The sequence below is a fragment of the Triticum dicoccoides genome, chromosome 7A (assembly GCF_002162155.2).
Source record: "Triticum dicoccoides isolate Atlit2015 ecotype Zavitan chromosome 7A, WEW_v2.0, whole genome shotgun sequence".
NCBI lineage: Eukaryota > Viridiplantae > Streptophyta > Magnoliopsida > Poales > Poaceae > Triticum > Triticum dicoccoides.
The window spans coordinates 726202225-726217337 of record NC_041392.1 but is presented as its reverse complement, the minus strand read 5'-3'; positions in this window follow the sequence as shown (position 1 = coordinate 726217337).

Below are 15113 nucleotides of genomic sequence, written 5' to 3'. Positions count from 1 at the left end.
CCGGCCGTAGTTTTGGCCAAATCCGGCGATAATTTTGCTCCTGGTGGCGCGAGTGGAAACTTTTTTGGCCGCCGGCGCTGGAAAAGTGCTCTTGGGGACCTTCCTGGGGACGGGTGGAGATGCTCTAACCACTAGGCTTTGCCTTAGATTCGTGACAGATTAGCAAGCCTAGATTACTTAAGTCCAAATGGGTCGAGGTTTCCACTATTTCTACTTCAATTTTTTTCAGTTTTTTTTTCTTTTTTTACTTTCTTTTACTACATTTTTTTCTTCTCCATTTTTTCATTTCTTTTTTGCATTTTCTTTCTTCGTTTTTTCATTTACTTTTTTATTTTGTATATTTTTTGTTTTCTTTTATTATTTTGGTTATTATTCTGCATTTTATATACATGTCAACAACATTTGTCTAATACACGTCTAACATTCTTCCAATACAAATTAAACATTTTTGTAATAGAAAGTCAACATCTTTCTATACAAATTTTAAAAAAAATTCTAAATGCCTGGTTAACATTTTTCAAATATTTGTTCAACATTTTTCAAATGTTTGATTAACATTTTTATATACATCATATTTTTTATATACATGGTAAACCTGGCCGGCCCGAGACAAAAATAAAAAAGAGATCCACCCATTCCCATGTTCCATCTATCCATTCCCGCAAGCGGCAACTATTTATCGCTCGCTTTAAGCGAGTCAAAAGGAAATTCCCGCGTTGAGTTTTTTCTGGTCGTGGAGGAACGAAACGAAAAAAAAACAGCCTACAGGGAGATCAGCAGCGCAGCTAACCACCCCAACCGCTTTCCAGTTACTTGTTAGAAGTAGGACCGTGGCCAACTAGAGGCGACTGAGCCGGTCTTCTCCATTTTTTCTTGTACTTTTTTTGTTTTCTTTTGTTTCATTTCTTTTTTCTTCTCCGTTCATTCTTTCTTCTTTCTTATCAGATTTGTTTCGTTCTTTTTCGTCTTCTTTTGTTTCATTTATTTTTACTTCCCAGTTTTTTTCATTCTTTTCTTTTTTCTTCTCCATTTTTTGTTTGGGTTTCTCTTCTTCTTCTCCATTATTTATCTTTCTATTTTTTGTTTTCATTTGCACTCTACATTTTCGTACATGTCAAAAACATTTTTGTAACAAGTGATCAACATTTTTGGAATACACGTTCAACATTATCTGAATGGTTATTCAACAATTTTTTAAAGCTTGCTCCACACTTTAATTGTTATTCAACATTTTTTCAAATACTTGCTCACATTTTTAATACTTATGAAACATTTTCAAATACTTGTTAAATATCTATTCAACATTTTAATATACTTTTTCAACGTTTTTAATACTGATTCAACATTTGAAATACTTGTTCAACATTTTTCATATAATCCTTCAACATTTTTCAAATACTTGTCCATTATTTTTAATACTTATTCAAAATTTTCAAATATGTGTTCAATATTTTTCGTATACTCGTTCAACATTTTTTTAATACCTATTCAATTTTTTTTTCAAATGTGTCTTTAAAGAGTGTCTTTGTTTTTTTAATACCTATTCAACATTTTTCAAATACTTGTAGAACGTTTTAATTATTTATTCGACCTTTTCTAGTACTTGTTCAACATTTTTCATATATTCGTTATACATTTTCTTCTACCTATTCAACATTTTTTCAAATGTATTTTTGAAGAGTGTTTTTTTGTAATATATACAAACAGAAAAACACAAGCTGTAGCTCCCATGCGGCTGGGCCAGCCCGTCTCGTTTAAAGCGAGACATAGGGGGATGGGGTAGCTGCGACAATGACGTGGCCTTAATGGGCGAAATCAGCCCAGCTATAATGCATGCTATAATGGAACAGTTTCAAGATGGCAACACATCGCGCAGCATCCTCTTCCGGTTTTGTTTTACTTTTGGGTATTTCAATTTTCTTCATTTTCGTTTTGTCTCTTCATCATTTATTTATTTTTCGTTATTCCTTTTATCTCTCCATCTTCACTTTTTCTTTTATATTCTATTATCTGTTTGTGCTTTCCTTTTATTCTTTTTAGGATTTTTAAATTTCGCAAATATTTTTTTGAATATTTGCACATTAATTGCTCATCAAATTAAAAATGTTTGTAAAACTTTAAAAATGGTCAACAAAATCAAAATTTGTTCACTAGACCATCAAAATTCAAAAACTGTTCGTCCCATTCACAAAATGTTCTTGAATCCAAAATGTTTTCATCAAATTCAAATTTTGTTCAACTACTAAACAATGTTCGTCAATATTAGAAAACAATTCATAAGAGATGCAAAAACTGTTCGCCAAAATTCAGAAAATGTTCATTTTTCGAAATCATGAATATTTTCTGAATTCGTGAACATTTTTGGAAACCACCAACATTATTCAAAGCATGACAACTTTTAAAATTTGCGGATTTATTTTTAAAGTCATGATACTTTATTTTTATTCGTAAACATTTTTGAAATCATGTACAGTTTTTAAGTTTACTGATTTGTCTAATTCATGAACATTTTTTGAAATCGCAAATATTTTTCAAATTCATGATAATTTTATTATTCTACATCATTTTTGTTCGAAATTATGAACATTTCTTGAGTTCACGAATATTTTATGATTTCTCAACCATTGTTTTCAAACTTCGCAATTGTTTTGGATGTTGGAACCTATTTGGAATCCTGAATTATTTTTGAGAAGAAAAAACAAACGAACAAGAAAACAGAGAGCGTCCGGGACCCGCACATGGGCCGGCATAAATGGGCGCACAGGGTGGGTGCCTGGTGTCTGTCCTGTTGGGGAACGTTGCAGAAAACAAAAATTTTCCTACGGTTTCACCATGATCCATCTATGAGTTCATCTAGCAACGAGTGATCGGATTGCATCTACATACCTTTGTAGATCACGCGCGGAAGCGTTCAAAGAATGGGGATGAGGAAGTCGTACTCGACGTGATCCAAATCACCGGAGATCCTACCGCCGAACGGACGGCACCTCCGCGTTCAACACACGTACGGTCAGCGTGACATCTCCTCCTTCTTGATCCAGCAAGAGGGAAGGAGAGGTTGGGGAAGATGGCTCCAGCAGCAGCACGACGGCGTGGTGATGGTGGAGCAGCAGTACTCCGGCAGGGCTTCGCCCAGCTCGTGACGGAGGAGGAGAGGTGTTGAGGAGGGGAGGGGCTGCGCCTTGGAACTTGTGTGCAACCCTCCCCTCACCCCTCTATTTATAGGGGTAGGGGGAAGGGGGCCGGCCCCCTCTAGATGGGATCTAGAGGGGGGCGGCGGCCAAGGGGAGGGGGGCTTGCCCCCCAAGCAAGGGGACGCCCCCTTAGGGTTTCCTCCAACCCTAGGCGCATGGGCCCTAGGGGGGAGTGGCGCCCCAGCCCACTTTGGGCTGGATCCCTTCCTCATACAGCCCATAAGGCCCTCCGGGAGAGGTGGCCCCTCCCGGTGGACCCCCGGAACCCCTCCGGTGGCCCCGGTACAATACCGATATGCCCCCGAACCTTTCCGACGACCGTATGACAACTTCCCATATATAAATCTTTACCTCCGGACCATTCCGGAACTCCTCGTGATGTCCGGGATCTCATCTGGGACTCCGAACAACATTCGGTAATCACATACAAGTCTTCCTAACAACCCTAGCGTCACCGAACCTTAAGTGTGTAGACCCTACGGGTTCGGGAGACATGTAGACATGACCGAGAAGGCTCTCCGGTCAATAACCAACAGCGGGATCTGGATACCCATGTTGGCTCCCACATGCTCCTCGATGATCTCAGAACCACGATGTCGAGGATTCAAGCAACCCCGTATACAATTCCCTTTGTCAATCGGTACGTTACTTGCCTGAGATTCGATCGTCGGTATCCCAATACCTTGTTCAATCTCGTTACCGGCAAGTCACTTTACTCGTACCGTAATGCATGATCCCGTGACCAGACACTTGGTCACTTTGAGCTCATTATGATGATGCATTACCGAGTGGGCCCAGAGATACCTCTCCGTCATACGGAGTGACAAATCCCAGTCTTGATCCGTGTCAACCCAACAGACACTTTTGGAGATACCCGTAGTATACCTTTATAGTCACCCAGTTACGTTGTGACGTTTGGTACACCCAAAGCACTCCTACGGTATCCGGGCGTTACACGATCTCATGGTCTAAGGAAAAGATACTTGACATTGGAAAACTCTAGCAAACGAACTATACGATCTTGTGCTATGTTTAGGATTGGGTCTTGTCCATCACATCATTCTCCTAATGATGTGATCTCGTTATCAATGACATCCAATGTCCATAGTCAGGAAACCATGACTATCTGTTGATCAACGAGCTAGTCAACTAGAGGCTTACTAGGGACATGTTGGTGTCTAAGTATTCACACATGTATTATGATTTCCGAATAACACAATTATAGCATGAATGAAAGACAATTATCATGAACAAGGAAATATAATAATAATTCTTTTATTATTGCCACTAGGGCATATTTCCAACAGTCTCCCACTTGCACTAGAGTCAATAATCTAGTTACATTGTGATGAATCGAACACCCATGGAATTCTGGTGTTGAACATGTTTTGCTCTAGGGAGAGGTTTAGTCAACGGATCTGCTACATTCAGGTCCGTATGCACTTTACAAATATCTATGTCCCCATCTTGAACATTTTCACGAATGGAGTTGAAGCGACGCTTGATGTGTCTTGTCTTCTTGTGAAACCTGGGCTCCTTGGCAAGTGCAATAGCTCCAGTGTTGTCACAGAAGAGTTTGATCGGCCCCGACGCATTGGGTATGACTCCTAGGTCGGTGATGAACTCCTTCACCCAAATTGCTTCATGCGCTGCCTCTGAGGCTGCCATGTACTCCGCTTCACATGTAGATCCCGCCACGACGCTCTGCTTGCAACTGCACCAGCTTACTGCCCCACCATTCAAAATATACACGTATCCGGTTTGTGACTTAGAGTCATCCAGATCTGTGTCGAAGCTAGCGTCGACGTAACCCTTTACGACGAGCTCTTCGTCACCTCCATAAACGAGAAACATTTCCTTAGTCCTTTTCAGGTACTTCAGGATATTCTTGACCGCTGTCCAGTGTTCCTTGCCGGGATTACTTTGGTACCTTCCTACCAAACTTACGACAAGGTTTACATCAGGTCTGGTACACAGCATGGCATACATAATAGAACCTATGGCTGAGGCATAGGGGATGACACTCATCTCTTCTATATCTTCTGCCGTGGTCGGACATTGAGCTGAGCTCAATTTCACACCTTGCAACACAGGCAAGAACCCCTTCTTAGACTGATCCATATTGAACTTCTTCAATATCTTATCAAGGTATGTGCTTTGTGAAATACCTATGGGGCGTCTTGATCTATCTCTATAGATCTTGATGCCCAATATATAAGCAGCTTCTCCAAGGTCCTTCATTGAAAAACTCTTATTCAAGTAGGCCTTAGTGCTGTCCAAAAGCTCTATATCATTTCCCATCAAAAGTATGTCATCTACATATAATATGAGAAATGCTACAGAGCTCCCACTCACTTTCTTGTAAACACAGGCTTCTCCATAAGTCTGCATAAACCCAAACGCTTTGATCATCTCATCAAAGTGAATGTTCCAACTCCGAGATGCTTGCACCAGCCCATAAATCGAGCGTTGGAGCTTGCACACCTTGTCAGCATTCTTAGGATCGACAAAACCTTCCGCCTGCATCATATACAATTCTTCCTTAAGGAAACCATTAAGGAATGCCGTTTTGACGTCCATTTGCCATATCTCATAATCATAGAATGCGGCAATTGCTAACATGATTCAGACGGACTTCAGCTTCGCTACCGGTGAGAAAGTCTCATCGTAGTCAACCCCTTGAACTTGTCGATAACCCTTAGCGACAAGCCGAGCTTTATAGATGGTCACATTACCATCCGCGTCTGTCTTCTTCTTAAAGATCCATTTATTTTCTATGGCTCGCCGCTCAACGGGCAAGTCAGTCAAAGTCCATACTTTGTTTTCATACATGGATCCTATCTCGGATTTCATGGCTTCCAACCATTTGTCGGAATCCGGGCCCGCCATCGCTTCTTCATAGTTTGAAGGTTCACCGTTGTCTAACAACATGATTTCCAAGACAGGGTTGCCGTACGATTCTGGTGCGGAACGTGTCCTTGTGGACCTTCGAATTTCAGTAGCAACTTGATCTGAAGTTTCATGACCATCATCATTAACTTCCTCTCTAGTCGGTGCAGGCACCTCAGGAACATTTTCTTGAGTTGCGCCATTTTCCGGTTCAAGAGGTAATACTTCATCAAGTTCTACTTTCCTCCCACTTACTTCTTTCGAGAGAAACTCCTTCTCCAGAAAGGATCCGTTCTTGGCAACAAAGATCTTTCCTTCGGATCTGAGGTAGAAGGTATACCCGATAGTTTCTTTAGGGTATCCTATGAAGACACATTTTTCCGACTTGGGTTCGAGCTTTTCAGGTTGAAGTTTCTTGACATAAGCATCGCATCCCCAAACTTTTAGAAACGACAGCTTAGGTTTGTTCCCAAACCATAACTCATACGGTGTCGTCTCAACGGATTTTGATGAAGCCCTATTTAAAGTGAATGCGGCAGTCTCTAAAGCATAGCCCCAAAATGACAGCGGTAAATCGGTAAGAGACATCATAGATCGCACCATATCCAATAGAGTGCGATTACGACGTTCGGACACACCATTACGCTGAGGTGTTCCAGGCGGCATGAGTTGTGAAAGTATTCCACATTTTCTTAAGTGTGTTCCAAATTCGTGACTCAAGTATTCTCCTCCACGATCTGATTGCAGAAACTTGATTTTCCTGTCACGTTGATTTTCAACCTCACTCTGAAATTCCTTGAACCTTTCAAAGGTCTCAGACTTGTGTTTCATTAAGTAGACATACCCATATCTACTCAAGTCATCAGTGAGGGTGAGAACATAACGATAACCACCGCGAGCCTCAACACTCATTGGACCGCACACATCAGTATGTATGATTTCCAATAAGTTGGTTGCTCGCTCCATTGTTCCTGAGAACGGAGTCTTGGTCATTTTACCCATGAGGCATGGTTCGCACGTGTCAAATGATTCGTAATCAAGAGACTCTAAAAGTCCATCTGCATGAAGCTTCTTCATGCGTTTGACACCTATGTGACCAAGGCGGCAGTGCCACAAGTATGTGGGACTATCATTATCAACCTTACATCTTTTGGTACTCACACTATGAATATGTGTAGCATTACGCTCGAGATTCATTAAGAATAAACCATTCACCATCGGAGCATGACCATAAAACATATCTCTCATATAAATAGAACAACCATTATTCTCGGATTTAAATGAGTAGCCATCTCGAATTAAACGAGATCCTGATACAATGTTCATGCTCAAAGCTGGCACTAAATAACAATTATTGAGGTTTAAAACTAATCCCGTAGGTAAATGTAGAGGTAGCGTACCGACGACAATCACATTGACCTTGGAACCATTCCCGACGCGCATTGTCACCTCGTCCTTCGCCAGTCTCCGCTTATTCCGCAGCTCCTGTTTTGAGTTACAAATGTGAGCAACCGCACCGGTATCAAATACCCAGGAGCTACTGCGAGTACTGGTAAGGTACACATCAATTACATGTATATCACATATACCTTTCGTTTTGCTGGCCTTCTTCTCCGCTAAGTATTTGGGGCAGTTCCGCTTCCAGTGACCACTTTCCTTGCAATAAAAGCACTCAGTCTCGGGCTTGGGTCCATTCTTTGGCTTCTTCCCGGCAGCTTGCTTACCGGGCGCGGCAACTCCTTTGCCGTTCTTCTTGAAGGTTTTCTTACCCTTGCCTTTCTTGAACTTAGTGGTTTTATTCACCATCAACACTTGATGTTCCTTTTTGACTTCTACCTCTGCTGATTTCAGCATTGCAAATACTTCAGGAATGGTCTTTTCCATCCCCTGCATATTGAAGTTCATCACAAAGCTCTTGTATCTCGGTGGAAGCGACTGAAGGATTCTGTCAATGACCGTGTCATCCGGGAGATTAACTCCCAGCTGAGTCAAGCGGTTATGTAACCCAGACATAGTGAGCATGTGCTCACTATCAGAACTATTTTCCTCCATCTTACAGCTGAAGAATTTGTCGGAGACTTCATATCCCTCGACCCGGGCATGAGCTTGAAAAACCATTTTCAGCTCTTCGAACATCTCATATGCTCCGTGTCTCTCAAAACGCTTTTGGAGCCCCGGTTCTAAGCTGTAAAGCACGCCGCACTGAACGAGGGAGTAATCATCGGTACGTGTCTGCCAAGCGTTCATAACGTCTTGTTCTGCAGGGAGAAGAGGTGCGTCACCTAGCGGTGCTTGTAGGACATAATCTTTCTTGGCAGCTATGAGGATGATCCTCATGTTCCGGACCCAGTCCGTATAGTTGCTGCCATCGTCTTTCAGCTTGGTTTTCTCTAGGAGCACGTTGAAGTTGAGGACAACGTTGGCCATTTGATCTACAAGACATGTTGTAAAGATTTTAGACTAAGTTCATGATAATTAAGTTCATCTAAATCAAATTATTTAATGAACTCCCACTCAGATAGACATCCCTCCAGTCATCTAAGTATAACATGATCCGAGTTAACTAGGCCGTGTCCGATCATCACGTGAGATGGACTAGCCAACATCGGTGAACATCTTCATGTTGATCGTATCTTCTATACGACTCATGTTCGACCTTTCGGTCTTCTGTGTTCCGAGGCCATGTCTGTACATGCTAGGCTCGTCAAGTCAACCTAAGTGTTTGCATGTGTAAATCTGTCTTACACCCGTTGTATGTGAACGTTGGAATCTAACACCCGATCATCACGTGGTGCTTCGAAACAACGAACTGTCGCAACGGCGCACAGTTAGGGGGAACACTTTCTTGAAATTATTATGAGGGATCATCTTATTTAGTACCGTCGTTCTAAGTAAACAAGATGCAAAAACATGATAAACATCACATGCAATCAAATAATAATAGTGACATGATATGGCCAATATCACATAGCTCCTTTGATCTCCATCTTGAGGCTCCATGATCATCTTGTCACCGGCATGACACCATGATCTCCATCATCGTGTCTCCATGAAGTTGCTCGCCAACTATTACTTCTACTACTATGGCTAACACGTTTAGCAATAAAGTAAAGTAATTTACATGGCGTTTCTCAATGACACGCAGGTCATACAAAAATAAAGACAACTCCTATGGCTCCTGCCGGTTGTCATACTCATCGACATGCAAGTCGTGATTCCTATTACAATAGCATGAACATCTCATACATCACATATATATCATTCATCATTCATCACAACTTTGGCCATATCACATCACAAAACACTTGCTGCAAAAACAAGTTAGACGTCCTCTAATTGTTGTTGCAAGTTTTACATGGCTTCAATAGGGTTCTAGCAAGAACGTTTTCTTACCTACGTGAAAGCCACAACATGATTTGTCAACTTCTATTTACCCTTCATAAGAACCCTTTTCATCGAATCCGCTCCAACTAAAGTGGGAGAGACAGACACCCGCCAGCCACCTTATGCAACTAGTGCATGTCAGTCGATGGAACCGGTCTCACGTAAGCGTACGTGTAAGGTTGGTCCGGGCCGCTTCATCCCACAATACCGTTAAAGCGAGATAAGACTAGTAGCGGCAAGAAAGTTGACAACATCTATGCCCACAACAAATTGTGTTCTACTCGTGCAAAGAGAACTACGCATAAACCTGGCTCTGATACCACTGTTGGGGAACATTGCAGAAAACAAAAATTTTCCTACGGTTTCACCAAGATCCATCTATGAGTTCATCTAGCAATGAGTGATCGGATTGCATCTACATACCTTTGTAGATCACACGCGGAAGCGTTCAAAGAACAGGGATGAGGAAGTCGTACTCGACGTGATCCAAATCACCGGAGATCCTAGCGCCGAACGGATGGCACCTCCGCGTTCAACACACGTACGGTCAGCGTGACGTCTCCTCCTTCTTGATCCAGCAAGGGGGAAGGAGACGTTGGGGAAGATGGCTCCAGCAGCAGCACGACGGCGTGGTGGTGGTGGAGCAGCAGTACTCCGGCAGGGCTTCGCCCAGCTCATGACGGAGGAGGAGAGGTGTTGGGGAGGGGAGGGGCTGCGCCTTGGAACTTGTGTGCAGCCCTCCCCTCACCCCTCTATTTATAAGGGAAGGGGAAAGGGGGCCGGCCCCCTCTAGATGGGATCTAGGGGGGGCGGCCAAGGGGAGGGGGGCTTGCCCCCAAGCAAGGGGGCGCCCCCTTAGGGTTTCCCCCAACCCTAGGCGCATGGGCCCTAGGGGGAGTGGCGCCCCAGCTCACTTTGGGCTGGATCCCTTCCTCATACAGCCCATAAGGCCCTCCGGGAGAGGTGGCCCCTCCCGGTGGACCCCCGGAACCCCTCCGGTGGCCCCGGTACAATACCGATATGCCCCCGAACCTTTCTGGCGGCCGTATGACAACTTTCCATATATAAATCTTTACCTCCGGACCATTCCGGAACTCCTCGTGACGTCCGGGATCTCATCCGGGACTCCGAATAACATTCGATAATCACATACAAGTCTTCCTAACAACCCTAGCGTCACCGAACCTTCACTACAAGAAATATGTCAACTTATGACCACCACTATTGGTCACTGAATGGTCACAAATTTCCATTTATGACCTTTTTGTGAAAAAAAAACATAAGGTCAAAAGCTGGGCGTCTTAAACTGATATAGCGACCTTTCTTCTAGAATGGTCGCAAACGTTTATGACCAAAATATGTCCACTGTGGCGTTTTGGTCACTAGCAACCTCTCCAGGCCACGTAGGCATCCAGCGTGGCAAGCTGATGTGGCACAAGATTCAGCCTGGTCCAATTCAGTTTTCTACATGGGCCTAGCCCAACAATTCGGCCTTTTCAATATATATTTATTTCTATTAATTTTCACTAGCTACATGGGCCTGGCCCAGTAATTCGGCCTTTTAAATTTCTTTGCCTATCCCTTTTGATAGATTTTTTTGGTCTTGTTTTTTCTGGGCCATTTCTTTGCTGGGCCTCTCAAGTTTTCCCCTCAAAAATAATTGTTCAATATATCTTGGGCTGGGCCGAAATAATTGATCCAATCCAACTTCTTTTATTATGCCATTGACATTACAACACATCACACTACAAGTTATCTTGGGCCTAGCCCAGTTCCGATACATTTTCAAAGCAACATGAAATATTATAGGAGCCCAAAATATAGTTACATGCATTCATTCTAGCAGTACATATCTTTACATCCAACCAGTAAGTGCCAAACAGAACTATTCTACAACAAAGAAAACAAAATAGATGACAAGACATCACAGAAGTTCCGATTGTCCTCCTCCTTCAACATTTGAAAACCTTTACCTGGCAGTAGATCAATCATGAGTGAGAAACAATACAGCAGCAAAACAATACGGTTGATTATTCAAAGAAATTAAACTAAGTGCAGGTCACCCAAAGCTGAATTTCTTGCAATCCAAACAACACAAACAGTAGGAAGATGGTTGCATAGATACAAATCCATGTGGTAGCAGCAAAATTGGCCAATCTGGACCGCATCTTCTCTGTTTGGTACTAACTAAAAAAATGGACTTGTTCATACAAATCCCTCTTGAATTCCTTACACAGCTAGGATTTGCATCAAATATTCCTTAATTTAGCGGCATTTGTAAGCAGAGAAAGAGAGGGAGGGAGATGGGGATGCTACGTACCTTGTCCTGAAGTTCCAACGACCAGACCAGAGAGAAGTTGCTCCTTGTCTTCTTTCCTCATCCCCAAATTTGCCTGCAATAACCACAATTCATTGCATCAACCAGCGATCTGATCTCACAAGCGATCTGATCTCACAAGCCCCACCCAGGTGGTGGACTGGTGGTAGTACAGCAGCTAGAAGGCTCATCACTCACCGGTTGAAAAGCTCGACCCGGTACTCCATCTCCTTCTCCGCCATCCCGAACATCTGCATCGCACAACCACCACCATCAGTTGACCTCAATCACAAGCTCGAAATCGAAGAGGAAGGCATATACGCACAAAAAAAGAACATGAAAATTCCAGAAAAAGGCGACTTGTAGCTGCCAGCAGCAACTTGAGAATGAATGATTGATATCCTGGAAGTTGTAAACTGGAAGCCAGAGAAGCTACTAGTCAGGTTAGTTTCCACAGGTTAATTAGTTTCAAGTTCTGAAACTGAATGCATGGGGTCGAGTATTAGTATTCTGTGTAAATTAGTCATATGATGTACCTGTAGTTACGCAATGATTTTGCTCACGTTAGATAGCATGTACTTCTATACGAGAGAAAGAAGGATTGCTAGCAAATCTACTATATTTTATTGTGCAATGTCAGTCAGTTTGTGTAGCTAAACTGCCAACAATGAACCAACCAAGTGCATATATACTGCTCGTGAGCATGACCAATTTTTTAATCAGACAAAACCAAATATGTTGCAGAATAAAAAATCTACAAGGTGAATAGTAGAAGCTGAGTTTTCAAAGAATGTATCACTTTCAGCTATACAAGATTGCCCATCCTCAAGAAAACAATTACAATTTCGAGTCATGGCCTGAACATCCCCAGTAACTCATCCTCAAGAAAACAATTATAAAAGACTAATCTTAACCCACTGGTAGCAGTCGAACACTAGCAACTAGTGAGCACTGAAGAAAGAACACAATGAAATAGCTTACCCTGATGGTGTCAGCGTAGTTCCATCTGACCTCCTTGGAGAGCTGGCCGAGGAGGCAGTACCTGTGCGCAGGCTGCAGCCTCAGAACCCTGCAAAACCACAAGCAACGTCAACATCAAACACACATACAAGACACACGCCAAGATCTAGAAGTCAGTCCAACGCTGACGTACTTCAGCGTGTCAGGGATGACCATGCGCTTGGTCCTGTCATACGGTGGTGGTGCGCCCTCGTATGCCTTAGCCTGGGCGTCGTCCTCGAGGCCACCAGCGGCCCCGGGCGCGACATCTGGCGCAGACGACTAGCAGGCGAAGCTGAAGCTGCTGCATTGGGACAATACGAACAGTGAGCCATATGCCTGGACCCTAAACCTTGAAGAAAGCAGTACAAAATTGCACTTCGTATAGGACTGTCATGCAGACCAAAGTAAGCATGAACCGAGTAGATCCCACTAGCATTATGCTTTCTAAAAGATTGCTCGACTAGCATTTTTAAAATTGTCGTGTTGTAGAAACTGAATTGAGGATAGTGAAAAGGTCCAGAATGTATGAAGATAAGAAAGAAGTTCTTCCCTGGACTGGTTAGTTTTAGAAGCTCTAGCGCAAAATCGACTCCAGGAAAGATCGACGATCCAATTCAAAGATGTAGAGAAAAGTAATACTTAAAAACGGGAAAATGTCTAAACAGCAAGCTAGCTGCACGTTATACAGCGTCAGCTTATTTCACTGCTCCATGGATGGAGCTTACAATACACTAACCACTTAGACGCACTAATGTAGATTAAAGGGATATGCATGTTTTGTGCCTGTTGGTTTAGGTAGATCTATTCTGGATACCAATGTTTATCTCCTTAGACCATAGGCATTCCATCAAACTGGTATGTTACAACAGACTGAATAATTCAAGGAATCACCTAGTAGTGGCAAGAATATACAATTGTACAAATGCAGTGCAAGAAGACTAACTACACGACAGTAACTTCCTAGAGCAGGCAATGTAAAAAGATGTCAATCTCAAATCTATAGCAGCTGCAGTGGTTCAATATAGTTTATGAAATATAATTTAAAGAGAGAGCAGACTGCCTTTATACGATTTTGGTTACTACCAATTGTCAGTACGATTGCATTAGTGCGTCAAGACGCTGAACAATTTATGCTATCGTTCCAACAGTTTATGCTACAAGCCAACAATATATAAGCCCGTGCCAGTGCTGTTGTTCCGCTGCTCTGCTCCTTGTGCTGCCGCCAGAGATCCCCTGATGGCCTAGAAGAAAAATACTGTTAACTGACAATTTCTCAATAAAGTTTCTGTACAACAGCACAAGGTGGTTAACACAAAGGGGAAACAAAGAATTAACATGGCAGCAGAGCAAACCAATACAACTTGCAACTAATAAGCACATGATATTGCTTGGCAAAAGAAGCCACCAAGATCCAAGTAGATCTAGATTTACAGGTGCAATCTTCAATAACTATTAAAGCCATAATTACCACTACAACGAACACAAACAGAATTATGTACAGATGGAGCAACAGAGTCTATCGACTTGCCCAAAAAGTACTTGCAAAAAAAGAAGGAACGCCAGTATCATCATCCGTACAAAATAATCACTAGCATGGACCTAGCAGTAATCATCAGCATGCAACCCATCGCCTGACGCGACTGGGGAATCCAAAGCACTGGATCTAACAGGCAGTGCCTAAATCCACTCGAAAACAACGTAACTGCTAGAACCAAGCAGATCAAAGCACAGCGCGTACGGATGACATATCCTGCATCGGATAATGCTCAGGAGAGAACCTACTGCGAAGTTTAAACATGCAGCTAGCATGGGCAGGACAATGCTCAGGCAACTCACCCCGCAGGCAAACTTGAAGAATACCCCGAGCTACTAATCGAGCGAGAAGAGGGGCTCACTGGTGTGCCCTTGCTTGGCGGCGACGTGGAAGGCGTCGAGGTCGAGGCGGGAGCGGAGCTTGGCGGCCTCGAGGTCGTAGAGCGGGAGGAGGAGGTGCACGACCTCGAGCGCGCCGGCCTCCGCCGCGACATAGAGCGCGGACTCCTCGGCGACGGCCAGGAGGCGGCGCACGGCCTCGGCGTCCGCGGATCGGACGACCGCGAAGAGCGCCTGGTGGGAGAGCGGCAGGAGATCCATCGTCGGGCGGGCGGCCAACCGGAGAGCCAGCGCGGAGCTGACCAAACGGAACCCTAGCGCGTCGGCCGACCTGCTCAACTCGATCTGGGGCATAGGGTAGGGAGAGATGGTGAGGGGAGGGAGGGACGAGGTCGGCGGCGGTGGTGAGGAGGGCTGCGAGGTCGGCGGTGGGTGGGAGCGGCGGGGAGAGAACT